The sequence below is a fragment of the Neofelis nebulosa genome, chromosome 12 (assembly GCF_028018385.1).
Source record: "Neofelis nebulosa isolate mNeoNeb1 chromosome 12, mNeoNeb1.pri, whole genome shotgun sequence".
NCBI lineage: Eukaryota > Metazoa > Chordata > Mammalia > Carnivora > Felidae > Neofelis > Neofelis nebulosa.
This window is the reverse complement of record NC_080793.1, coordinates 74,664,752-74,677,002: the sequence shown is the minus strand read 5'-3', so window position 1 is coordinate 74,677,002 and position 12,251 is coordinate 74,664,752.

The window sequence follows — 12,251 nt, the reverse complement described above, 5'->3', positions numbered from 1 at the left end:
TCTGCTGTCACTATCTTCTCACACTTCAGAGACGTAGTCTTGTCAAAACTGGACTTCTGGGTTTCCGAGCCAGTGAGATGATTTCTTGAATAAAAGTCCAGGTATGAGAGACTGGTAGAAGTTTGATTTTCTGTCACCCTGAAATCCAAAGAATTCACTTTCCTCTGACCAGTTCTTTACCTGCAACATGGTATCGATTCCTTCCAATCGTTCTGAATTCTTTCTCAGTATAATGAAAGCAAAGTTGTTATTCTTCATTACTGTACAGTATAATTAATTACTATTAATACATAGTGAAAATAAAACTGCAGTTTTCAATTACAGTAGTCCCAGTAGGTCTGACACACTCAGAATGATTTTCAACTAAAAAGAGGAACTATCATCTTAAGAATTGCTTTTATTATTACTTTTTTATTTCAGTGTGGTTGGCACACAACGTTACATTAGTTTCAGGTGTACAACTTAGTGATTGGACAAGTTGATACATTCTGCTGTGTTTGCCAAACAATTGCTTTTATATTGCTCTGTGTTCCATAAATGCAGTATTACTATTAAAGGGTTTTTTTTATAAAAAATATTATTTTTGCAGAGAAGACTCAGACATTTATTTCGTAGTGCATAATAGGAGAGAGAGCAAGTCTTAGTACAAACGAATTAAATGCTTTGAAATTGCTGGTTTTATAAAGATGCTTGTTTCCATTAGATTGCACACCTAATCTCTCAGGTAGATAAACCCGCAAATGATGCATATGGTTGATGGATGAGCAGTGATAACAACGTCTTCAGCCTATGAGTCTGATTTTTCTCTTGGAGAGCCAGGACATGCTAGAAATGCTCCTTGCCAATGCCATTGTAAAAATTCCACCATGTAGGTACAGGTACAGCCCTGGATGAGCCAAGATAAGCAAAAGGAAACTAGGGACAGTCCAGGAAAGATGGACAAGTTTTTCACCTCATTCCTTCCCTGAGTAACCTCTTCCCCATAATTTCAAACTGCTTTCCGTATTTCCGGTGCTCTAAATCACTCTCTTTCCTGTTGGCCAATTCTCAAGAATGACCTATCCCAGACATGTATTTCCATGCACTTGTGTTCCTATGTTGGGAATGGTCCAGCTCAGAAGTGACTGCAAACCCTCAAATGTCTCATCCTCACAGTCATACCCTAGAAATAATGTGAGAAAGGCAGTTATATACCAGTATTTTAAAACTGAGTGCTTTGAGGTTTAAAAATATCTAGGATTCTGGCTCCTGTTGAAAAATGTTCAAGTTTGGCAATACTGGGCCAGTATTCCCACCTTGCAATAATCCACTGGAGTAGAGTGTAGCCTGTGCATTTTACACTGAGCTTTTTGGTCTTCTGTAGCTGTTGGTTCCTGATCTAGGGTGACTTTGACCCTTGGGGACATCTGGCAATGTCTGTTGCCAGCTGACAGCCACAGCTGAGGGTCGGGATGTGCTATTGGCACTAGTGAGTTGAGGCCAGGGATACCATGAACATCCTACAAGGCATATGATAGCCTTCCACAACATAGAATTATCTAGTCCCACATGTCAATAGTACCAAGTTTGAGAAACCTTTCCACAGCCCATATTCGGCCCACTTCACATTTAGTTGCCTGTCTGCTCCTGTAGACATTTGGCTTTGTAATCCCTGGGTAACCAAATTGGCATAAAATATAGATACATAACATATACAACCAGAAAGGACCTTCAGGACCTTCCAGTCAAATCCCAAATCCCTCATTATATGTATGATGTCTGAAATATAGGGGAAATGAACTTCAGCTAGACTTAAAAAATAAAATTCGATCAAAATAATTGATCTGATTTGTAATCGAGAATCCTGTTCCTAACTGGAGTAATAATTATGAAGCCATATGAGGCAGACACAGTGAGCGGAGGCAGGACAGTGGGGGAATCTTTCCCCCACTTTCTGGTCATCATCTTGTCCATCACTTACATATGACAGAACATTTGAGCAGACCCAGTTGACATGTTGCCCAATTTCTGATCTGGGCTCTTCTTACAAATTCATTACTGATCCAAGCTCATACTATTTTGTATAGCATCCCTATGTGTTTGTCAGGAGATGACTGTCCATGAGTATGTTGTGTTTCTGCATGTCTTTTTGTTCTGGACTATTTTCCCAACGATGTCTGTAAAGCTAGCAATCTTGGAAGATAAGAGACCGATAGAACCTCATTCTGGAGCAGAGGGTCAATTTGCATACTTCCCAGTAAAATAAATACGATGACCGTTGCAGGAGCAAGGGTCAGTGCATATTATAAAGGATTCAGTTTTCCCTCAGCTCAGGATTTGTCCATTGTGAAGGAAAAGTGCTGTGGATGCAGCATCTACTCAGAACCCTCCATGTCACCTTGGTGGGACTTGGGAGACAAGGGCAACCATGCTTCGTGTGCACTGAGTAATAAAGTCCTGGTTTCTGACCCAGGACTCTCATGTCTTCTGCCATCAGGCCAAGAGGTATGAAGAATCAGAGATTTTACTCTCCTTGCAAGATAACAAGTTTAGCCTGCCAGAGTTTTTGACAATTTTTTACAAGCCATCTTTTGAAATACTTGAACTGTATTTTACCTGAGTTAAAGGACGTATTCACCAAACCTTAAGCCATGAATGGCCCTGGCAGCTGTAACTAGTCTTAAGGCCCACCAAGTATTTTTCCTCTGCCAGCACTAAGTGCTCTGGCTCTCCTGAAGTTCCCTTAGCTATAGCCTTAGTTATGCGTATATCTGTCCAATGCCAGGGAGTCCAAGTCCTTTTCTTCTTCACTCCTTCCCTACTTCCTTCCATCCTTCCTTCCTTCTTTCCTTTCCTCCCCTCCCCCCTCCTCCTCTTCTCTTCCTCCCTCTTCTCCTTCTGCTTCTTCTTCTTCTCTTTCTAGGTAAATCACTATCTGTAGTCCATGTACTTTCTCTTTGCTCTAAATCCACATATCATTATTCCTTGTTGTTACTGGAAGAAAATAAATCATTGAATCAGAAACGCAGACATATACTATACACATACAGAGCTCTAACAAATTAGGTTCTGTTGTGACTAACTTTAAAATTTTTCTACACAAGGGACTATCCTTTGGGTGATCAAAAGAAAAAAAGAAAGAAAAACCAGTTCATACTCACATTTTCTCCTTACTTCCCATCAGTGACCATCTTATATTTTAGTAGTTTTCTTGATACATTTTTGCAACCTCTACTTGTTTGAAGGGCACAGTTTTTTTATCATATATTTCTGCTGGGAAGGAAGATGTTTTTAATCTTCTAAAATTTTTATATGCATTTGAATAAACACAGCAATCTTAAAATTCATATTCAGCATTTTAGTAGTTATGTTTTATTGAATATATGATGCTTTTCTGAGGATAATGATACTTCCTCTAATAAGAATCCAGAGTTTATTTGAGTTTAATTTAGTTTTGGGGAGGACAGACTAACAAGTAGAGAAAATTAAGAGTGATCAGTGCTATAGTTCCCATTTTATGCTATATTTACCTTAAGGCTTCATCATATCATATTTGATGATGTGCTGTCAGAAGTCACATAGAAGCCACTGGAATCAGAGGGCTCTGTGAATGTCCTTACATAGAGTTGGCAGTAATTTTCATACAGCACAGTTTGCTAAGACCCCTTTATTGATAATATTAGTTTCCTCAGCCCACTCTTTTCCATAATCAGGTAATCAATTAGTCATTAGCATAACTACAAAAAGAAATCATGAACAAATACACACCAAAATAATCTAGCTGGTTGTGTCTTTTTTTTAAACAATTTTTTTAAAGTTTATTTATTTATTTTGAGAGGGACAGTGATAGCATGAACAGGGGAGGGGCAGAGAGAGAATCCCAAGCAGGCTCCACACTGCCAGTGCAGAGCCAGACATGGGACTCAAACTCTCAGAACTATGAGATCATGACCTGGGCCAAAACCAAGAGTTGAATGCTTAACCAACCGAGCCACCCAGGCACCCCAGCTGATTGTATCTTAAGCATGGTCTCTACACATTTAGCCAGAATATGGACCTTAGAGTAAGAGAAAAGTGAGTTCAAAATCTGACTCTCTTGCTTGCACTTTGTTTTTGAACAAGTTTTTTAAATCTATTTGAGCCTTAATTCCTACATCTATAAACATCTATGTTGCAGGATTGTTACTGTAAGATTCAAGTAGAACAATGTAGGAAAAGCGTTTAATACAATTCCTGGTGCATCAGAGATCTTAAATAAATTCTGGCCATTTGACTGTCATTGTTGAGTGAGGCAACAAGTGCAAAAAAAAAAAAAAGGATGGCAATAGGGGTGCCTGCGTGGCTTAATCAGTTAAGCATCTGACTCTTGATTTCAGCTAAGGTCATGCTCTCACAGTTTGTGGAATAGAGCCCCGCATTGAGCTCCGGGCTGACAGTGCAGAGACTGCTTGGGATTCTGTCTCTCCCGTCTCTCTGCCCCTCCTCAGCACATGCACACACACTCTCTCTCTTTCACTCTCTCTCAAAATAAATAAACTTAAAAAAAATTATTTGCTTTTTTAAAACGTTCAAAATGTCTGAGAACTCTGTATGTTTTCATATACTTCACCATACCAGAGTATTTATACCATGTAAGATGTATGTCATCTACACTTTGATGTTTTAAGTTGCTCTTTGCCTTTCAAAACACTTAAGAAACCACTCCTGTGTATCATTAATTTACTGATGAAAGGCAACTAACAACTTCTTAAAGTCATTCATAATATAGTCATCTCTCTGGGTTTCGTTGTCTTCCTATTTAAAATAAGGAAATGGAACTTGATATTCTCTAAGACCCCTCCCAGTTCTAAGACAAATACAGTCATATTTTATAGCTTTGTAATATAATCAAGCATTCAGAGCAATACCTGGCCCATGGGAAGTACTCAGTAAATATTCCTTAAATGTGGAATGATTAATTAATATAGGTACTTTAATATAGAAAGTACAACCTAAAAACTAATTTGGCTTAATGACAAAAGCAAGCAAGAAATTATTATTAAATTCATTTCTTTGTTTACTACTGCTAAAGATTAACTTTTTCTGTTAAAATTATTTTTAAAAAATAATTTATTAATCTAATAGACTTTGATCCTTACAGAAAGTATAAGTCTATCAAAAAAATCAATGGAGTAGAGGGGAAATGGTTTTGTGGATAAAACTAAAATTCACATTTTCTATTAAACATGGCAGATACAAGGCAAGCATTTATTTCAACTCCCCCCCCCCCAAAAAAAATGGTGTGATGACGGAAAATAGATTTTGTGAAAAGAGCACAAAAACCTATAAGGACAAACAGAACAAAAGGAGAGGATGGAGATGACAACATCAACACAATTTTGCAAGCTCAAAGACAGAAGGATAACCAAAGCAACACAGAAATCAAATGCTATGGAATGGGAGCTTTAGGGGAGAAGAGGAAACCCAAGAAGCAAGCTCTTTTGTGTCATAGGAGCCTGAGAAACACAGGCATTGGAGGCACTAGGTGCCTCTGAAGAATGGGCATGCACTAGGGCGATAAGTAGGAAAATTAGTTTGAAATTCATGTAAGAAGCAGTTAAGCACCTAAACCCAGGGATGGCTTTATGGATGTATAGCCTGTACACTTATGCAGGGTCTCACACTTAGGAACCTCCCACATGGTATAATGCTCTGTTATTGCCATCATGAAATTCTTAATAATTTTTGAGTGAGTGACTCAACATTGTCATTTTGAATTGGGTTCTACAAATTATGTAGCCAATCCAATCTAAATCCCCTCCCCTAATTCCACACAGCCAGGCATATATCCCTCCTCCACCCCAGCAAAAGACTAAATGATAGGATATTTCAGAGTATCAGGCACAGCTGAAAATAGGAGGCTAAGTGAATTACTTAGAGAACAGTGAATACTGTCCTCCACCAGGCACAGTGAATACTGGCAACCAGACTTACATCCCCAGGCAGAAGATTGCCAGATTCCTCTCAGGCGAAACTGAAAGAACAGTTGGAAGTCTTCCAATTAAACAGTTTCTGTTGGATCACCTGACAAGTCCCAATCATGGACATAGAGCTTCTAATCAAATCTTTAGTGTCTCAAGTATAAATGGGAAAGCTAAGGATCATCAGAGATTTGAGGAAAACCTCTATCAGAAACACAGGATTAAAACAAACAAAGACTAAGCAGGAACTCTGAGGATTCATGACACTAATAGTAGAAGAGAAAATTATGTTATAAAATATTATTATTATCTTTAGAGAGATAAGAGAAGCTATTACAGTAATAAAAAAAGAATACTAGTTTTTTTAAAGGAACACTCAAAATAAAAAAAAAGAACTATTGAAATTAAATATAGATAGGATAAATAAAAAATTCATTAAGACTTATGGAAGATAAGGTGATTTCTGGGTTATTTCTTCAACCAGAAAGCAAAATAAAATAAAACAAACAAACAAAAGAGATGGGAGAGGAGACATAAAATATAAGTTAATGAAAGGATGTGCAGCAGGTTCAAAATCTAAATAACAGAATTTTCAGAAGGAGAAAACAAACAAAAAAGCAGATGGGAAGGAATGATTAAATAAAAAATACTCATACTCAAAAATTCCAAAATCAAAGCCGCTATGTTCTCAGATTGAAAGTGGCTATTCATTCAGTATATTATTGTAAATTTTCAGAATACCATGGCTGAAGAGAAGGTACCAAAATATGTTCAAAGAGTAGAAAAATAAAACATGTCACAAAAGATTAGGAATCAATATGACATTAGATGTCTCAAAAGCAAAATTGAAAGCTGGAAGACAATGATTAAATGCCTTTGAAATTCTGAAGGAAATGGTTTTCAGCCTAGAATTCAATTCTCACAGAGTCAAACTATCAACCAAATGTAAGGGTATAAAAAAGGCATTTTCAGATATGCAAATTATTAAGAAATGTATTCCTGTGTACCATTTATTTGAAGTCCACTAGAGAATGTAATATACCAAAATGATATAATAAATCAAGAAAGAGGAAAACCTGTGATTAAGGGAACGGAAGATACAACACAAGACAATGAAGTAAAATCCCAAACACAAGACAATGGCATAAAATTCTAGAACTATGGCTGTGTACCAAGACAAGAGAGCAAAAAGATAAATTTAAGCAAGAACATGAAATATTCTAAGTGAAAAAATAAAAATAGAAAATTACCTGATGTTTACGGGATATATTAAGTGAAGAATTACACTTCTAAATAGAATTTGTAAATGAAAAGTACTTGATATGACGGAGAAAATGAAAGAGCAAGGCAATTACTAACTCTAGGAAAACCAAAAGTAGTGCACCTAGAAATATAATCCTTGTGCTTTACATGGTTCAACTATAAATAATATTCACAGAGCCATCAAAATGTTAAGCATGGATTACTGATTTATGTAAATTTTGATGTAACTGCTTTAGGAGTTTGGGAGGAATGGATATGTTCTTTTCAAGATGGTGGGTTTAGAGGGGTTGGTCAATGGTCAGTAGGGAATATTTAAAATGAAATTTAAAAAAATATAAATATTTAGAAATGTAGTGGCAAATATCAGAAGAAGATGTTAAGGGATTAGTGGTCACCTGTCAAAGACAAGAATCAGGAATAGGGAGAAGTGGAATTAGAAATGCTGATTTTTGTTATGAGCTTTTTAAAGCTGCAAGACATTTAAAACCATGCTCATGTATTCTCTGGTTCAAAAAGTAAATTAAACACATAAATCTGTGATTCATATATACTTGCAAAATACTATTATAATTCTATTTAATCCCCAACTGGTAGTGAATGAAATAATGGCAACCTCAAGAGGAACAAATAGGTTGTTTTGGTTGACAGCATAAAGTAAAATGACTACGACTAAATGAATTCATCATTAATTATTTCATTTTATAAACAAAGCTTTAACACAGCTATATATAAAGCATTTGACATTGTAAAACATCAGCATATGCTCAGAAATGGAGGGTAGCCTAAACATTTTAGGGTATTATTGAGTAGTGGCAGGTTGATATAAATTGCTGAGGTACCAGTTCCACCAAGCTATGCAATTATAATCCAGATCACAGAATTCCCTAAGAAAATAGATTAGCAAAGGGTATCTGATGTGTTAATGTGGCGCAGGAGACAATTTTAATAATAACTGGAGAGAGCCAATGACAAAAGAAAAGGAAATCCAAAATATAACTGAAGTGAAAGCCGAAGGAAAAGAAAATCAGATATAATGATATATGGCAGCTCCCCAAATAGGATCACCTTAAATCGGTAATTTCAGACTGATTTGGGAGGAGAAGGAAGCACACCAAGGGCTCCAGGAGGGTGCGATGTTTGATCATTGAAACAACAGCCTCTGGAGGGTGGTTCACTTTCCAAGCTTGCAGTTCTAGTAAAGGCTGCCCCGGGTTGTCCTGCATTAGGGCGTGGCGGGTACGTGAAAGGCTACCACGCCCATCTCAGCTTCATGTAGAACAGCTACAGGTTTGCACACTGGGTTTCCAGGTAAGAGTTCTGCTTGAACGAATTGTTTTATGGCTGAAAACCAAGTTTGAAAAATACTGGTCTACCCCCAGTTTTCTATTTTACAGATCTAGCAATAAAAGCCTTTTAAATAATCATTTACCCAGGGTGAAGGGTAACAAAAATCCGATGGCAGAGTTAGAACCAAGAGCCAGGCTTCCTGCAAGCTAATTAACTTGCTTTCTCCCACACTAATGATCCTGGTGATGTTGCCCTTCTATTAAAGTAAATATATTTTACCAAAGGGTATATTTATTACTACTTTGTATAATGAGTCTTTAAAACTACACGGTGCATGGGACGCCTGGGTGGCTAAGTAGGTTACGCACCTGACTCTTGATTTTTGCTCAGGTCGTGATCTCACGGTTCATGAGATCAAGCGCCCTATCGGGCTCTGCGCTGACACTGTGGAGCTTGCTTGGGATTCTCTCTGTCTCCCTGTCTCCCTGCTCCGCCCCCTATCTCTCTCTCTTTCTCGAAATAAGTAACCATTAAAGGCATACAGTGAAGAACAAAATGAAAAAAAATACAAGCACCCTAAGTTGAACTCTATTCAAATAGTATGCAGCATTTAGTTTTGGTTTTAAACTTGTAATTTAACTAGTAGGTCTTATTCCATTTTAAGCTATATTGACAGTTTTGCCTCCATCTACTCTGTGAGTTGCTTTGTTGAATAAAGTAACTAATTACTTTGTTGCAAATACTACAGCTTGATGATCCATACCAGTAAAGCACTGTCTCTTTAGGGCTTGTTGGTTTGCTGATACATGAATCCTTCTCAGTCTGCTTGTACTCCTGTTCTCTCCCCCTGTCCTCTCTTTCTCCCCTCTAGAGGTTAAGGGACTGAGTTTGTTCCCAGCAGCTCCCTGATTGAAGTATCCACAGTTCCTCCTTTTGTGCACAGAATAACAAAGGAGAGGAGATCATTTTTTTTGCTTACTTTCTCTATAAAAATGTCTGATTCTCTAAACTAGAAATATTTTTTTCTTAACAACCATAATTATGTCACATACCCCTCCTCTGCAGCAGCTTTAAGCTCACTATTTTGACTATCCAAGCAAATAAATTAATTTGCATATGGGAGATAAAATAATCCAACAACTAAATGTTACTCTGTCAAAGATCTCTGGTAGAAATAGCTTCTAATACTTTTCCCTACCCGCCACCTTAATATTTTAAAAAGACAACTAAAACATAGCAAGCTATTTTTTTTTTTTTACAAAACCACCTTTTACATACGGTCCTCTTTTTTTACATAATATTTTCAAGTTTACATATTCATACTGAGAGAGATCACAAGCAGGGGAGGGGCAGAGAGAAAGGGAAGAGAGAGAATCCCAAGCAGGCCCCATGCTGTTAGCACAGATCCTGACATGGGGCTTGAACTCACAAACTGTGAGATCATGACCTGAGCCTAAACCAAGAGTCGGACGCTTAACCAACTGAGCCACCCAAGTGCCCCTCCATAGGATCCTCTTTAAGGACAAAGCTTGCCATGTGTTTAAATGAATGTACTAGGTAATTACATTGGTTGCAGCATGCTGAGCAGGATAAAGAGGGGAAGTGGAATTTGAGAAAATGATGAATATTCTATAGTAATACTAATATAAATAAGTTATATGGTATCAGGTGAAGAAGCAACACCAGCACCAAGCTTAAGACCATTAGATACTATGAACTTGTGCTGATTAGATTTTTTTCTTGTGTTCTGTCTTGGAAAAGATATTAAATCACAAGTCTACTTGGGGATGGGCTGGGTGCTTCTGAGAGGTTATAGCCGAACTGATGACCTGATTAAAGACAAAAAAAAAAAAAAAAATGCGTATTTGAAGGATGACCACTAAATCTTAGTTTTGCCAAGCCTACTTATAAAATGTATTCCAAATGGCTGAGTCTCAGGTAGCTTTCTGAATATCTGACATCAGTCTTCAAAAGAGAAAATTAAACAAAAGTAAATGATAATTTACAGGATGATCTTTTGCTGTATAAAAGTATCCTGCTGATAATTGAAAGGCAAATTTTGAGATATGTAAATGCTGTCATTCATGGAGAAAATTAACTCGAATGTGTTTCCTTTTTTTGGGGTTGTATGGTTTCATAATGAATAAGTTCTCCTCTGCTGAGATGCAAAACAATCTGCAATCTTAAGGAAAAAATAATTATTTTAGTAATTTTAATTTAAAAAAAATCCCAAGAACTTCACAACTTCCATGGGAATTTGGTATTTCCAGGAGGAAATAACACATTATCGTTGGGGGGGGGGGTGTTGAACAGCCCCCAGGGTGCTCTTACTTCCTAGCTTTCCTGCTGACCAGCTGCTGGACCCAGATTGTATTAAGAGCAGTGATAATTAATTGTGCTGTCTCTTAACCCAGAAGGACTCTGGTAGGGTTGTAATGAAGTAATACTGCCAAGTATTTAGTTTTCTTTTTTTTTTTTCAAGGAAAGTTATAATACTAATACATGATAATTATGTTGTATACACCAATACATAGGACAATATTCCCTGAATTTGTATTCAACTTCATTGAAAGAGCATAAATCGTTCAGGGCTTGTTTGGTGACTTGGTGAAAATAAAAATTACTGCTTTTAAACGGTGTAAACGCAGTCAGTCGTCAGTAATGTGTTTAGTTAACACATGCAGCATCAGCAAACTAATGAAGTTAACAGCACAGCCTGTGTCAAAGAAGAGAAGAACTTTTGTTACAAGCTATCAGTTTTGTTTGCTGATTAAGATTGAGGTTTATTCTCTTTGTCAGCATCACAGGGCTATTCCTCTCCTTGCTACCTTATTTTATTTATTTATTTTAATGTTTATTTATTTTTGAGAGAGACAAAGTATGAGTGGGGGGAGGGTCAGAGAAAGAGGAGACACAGAATCCGAAGCAGGCTCCAGGCTCTGAGCTGTCAGCACAGAGCCCGACACGGGGCTTGAACCCACAAACCTCAAGATCATGACCTGAGCCAAAGTTGGACGCTTATCCAACTGAGTCATCCAGGCACCCCTCCTTATTACTTTTAAATTAACTACTGTGCTATTGTGCTTGGAGCTTTGTGATCCTTTTTATTTTATTTTTTATTTTTTAATTTTTTATTAAAAATTTATTTTATTGTTTATTTACTTTTGAGAGAGAGAGAGAGCAGGGGAGGGGCAGAGAGAGGGAGCCAGAATCTGAAGCAGGCTCCAAACTCTGAGCCTGATGCGGGGCTCGAACCCATGAACCGTGAGATCGTGACCAGAGCCCAACTCAGACGCTTAACCGACTGAGCCACCCAGGCGCCCCAATTTTTATTTTATTTTTTAAATGTTTATTGATTTTTGAGAGAGAGAGAGAGACAGACAGTCAGACAGACAGACACAGCAGGGGAGGGGCAGAGAGAGAGGGGAAAAGAGGATCCGAAGTGGGATCTTCACTGACAGTAGCCAGCCTGATGCAGGGCTCAAACTCACAGCTCACGAACTGCAAGATCATGACCTGAGCCAAAGTTGGACACTTAACCGACAGAGCAACCCAGGTGTCCCTGTGGTCCTTTTTAAACTAATTTCTTGTATGCCCATCAGTTTAGGCCCAATCAGAGAAGCAGAACCAGTGGGGATTTGTTGCTGAGCTGGATCTTGCCTCATCAGGGAAGTTGATTCAGTCATCTTCATGAGATAGTTGTCCTTGTTTCTGACACTGGAGATTGAAGTCCACAGGGCTGCCTCCACAAAGTGTCCCAAA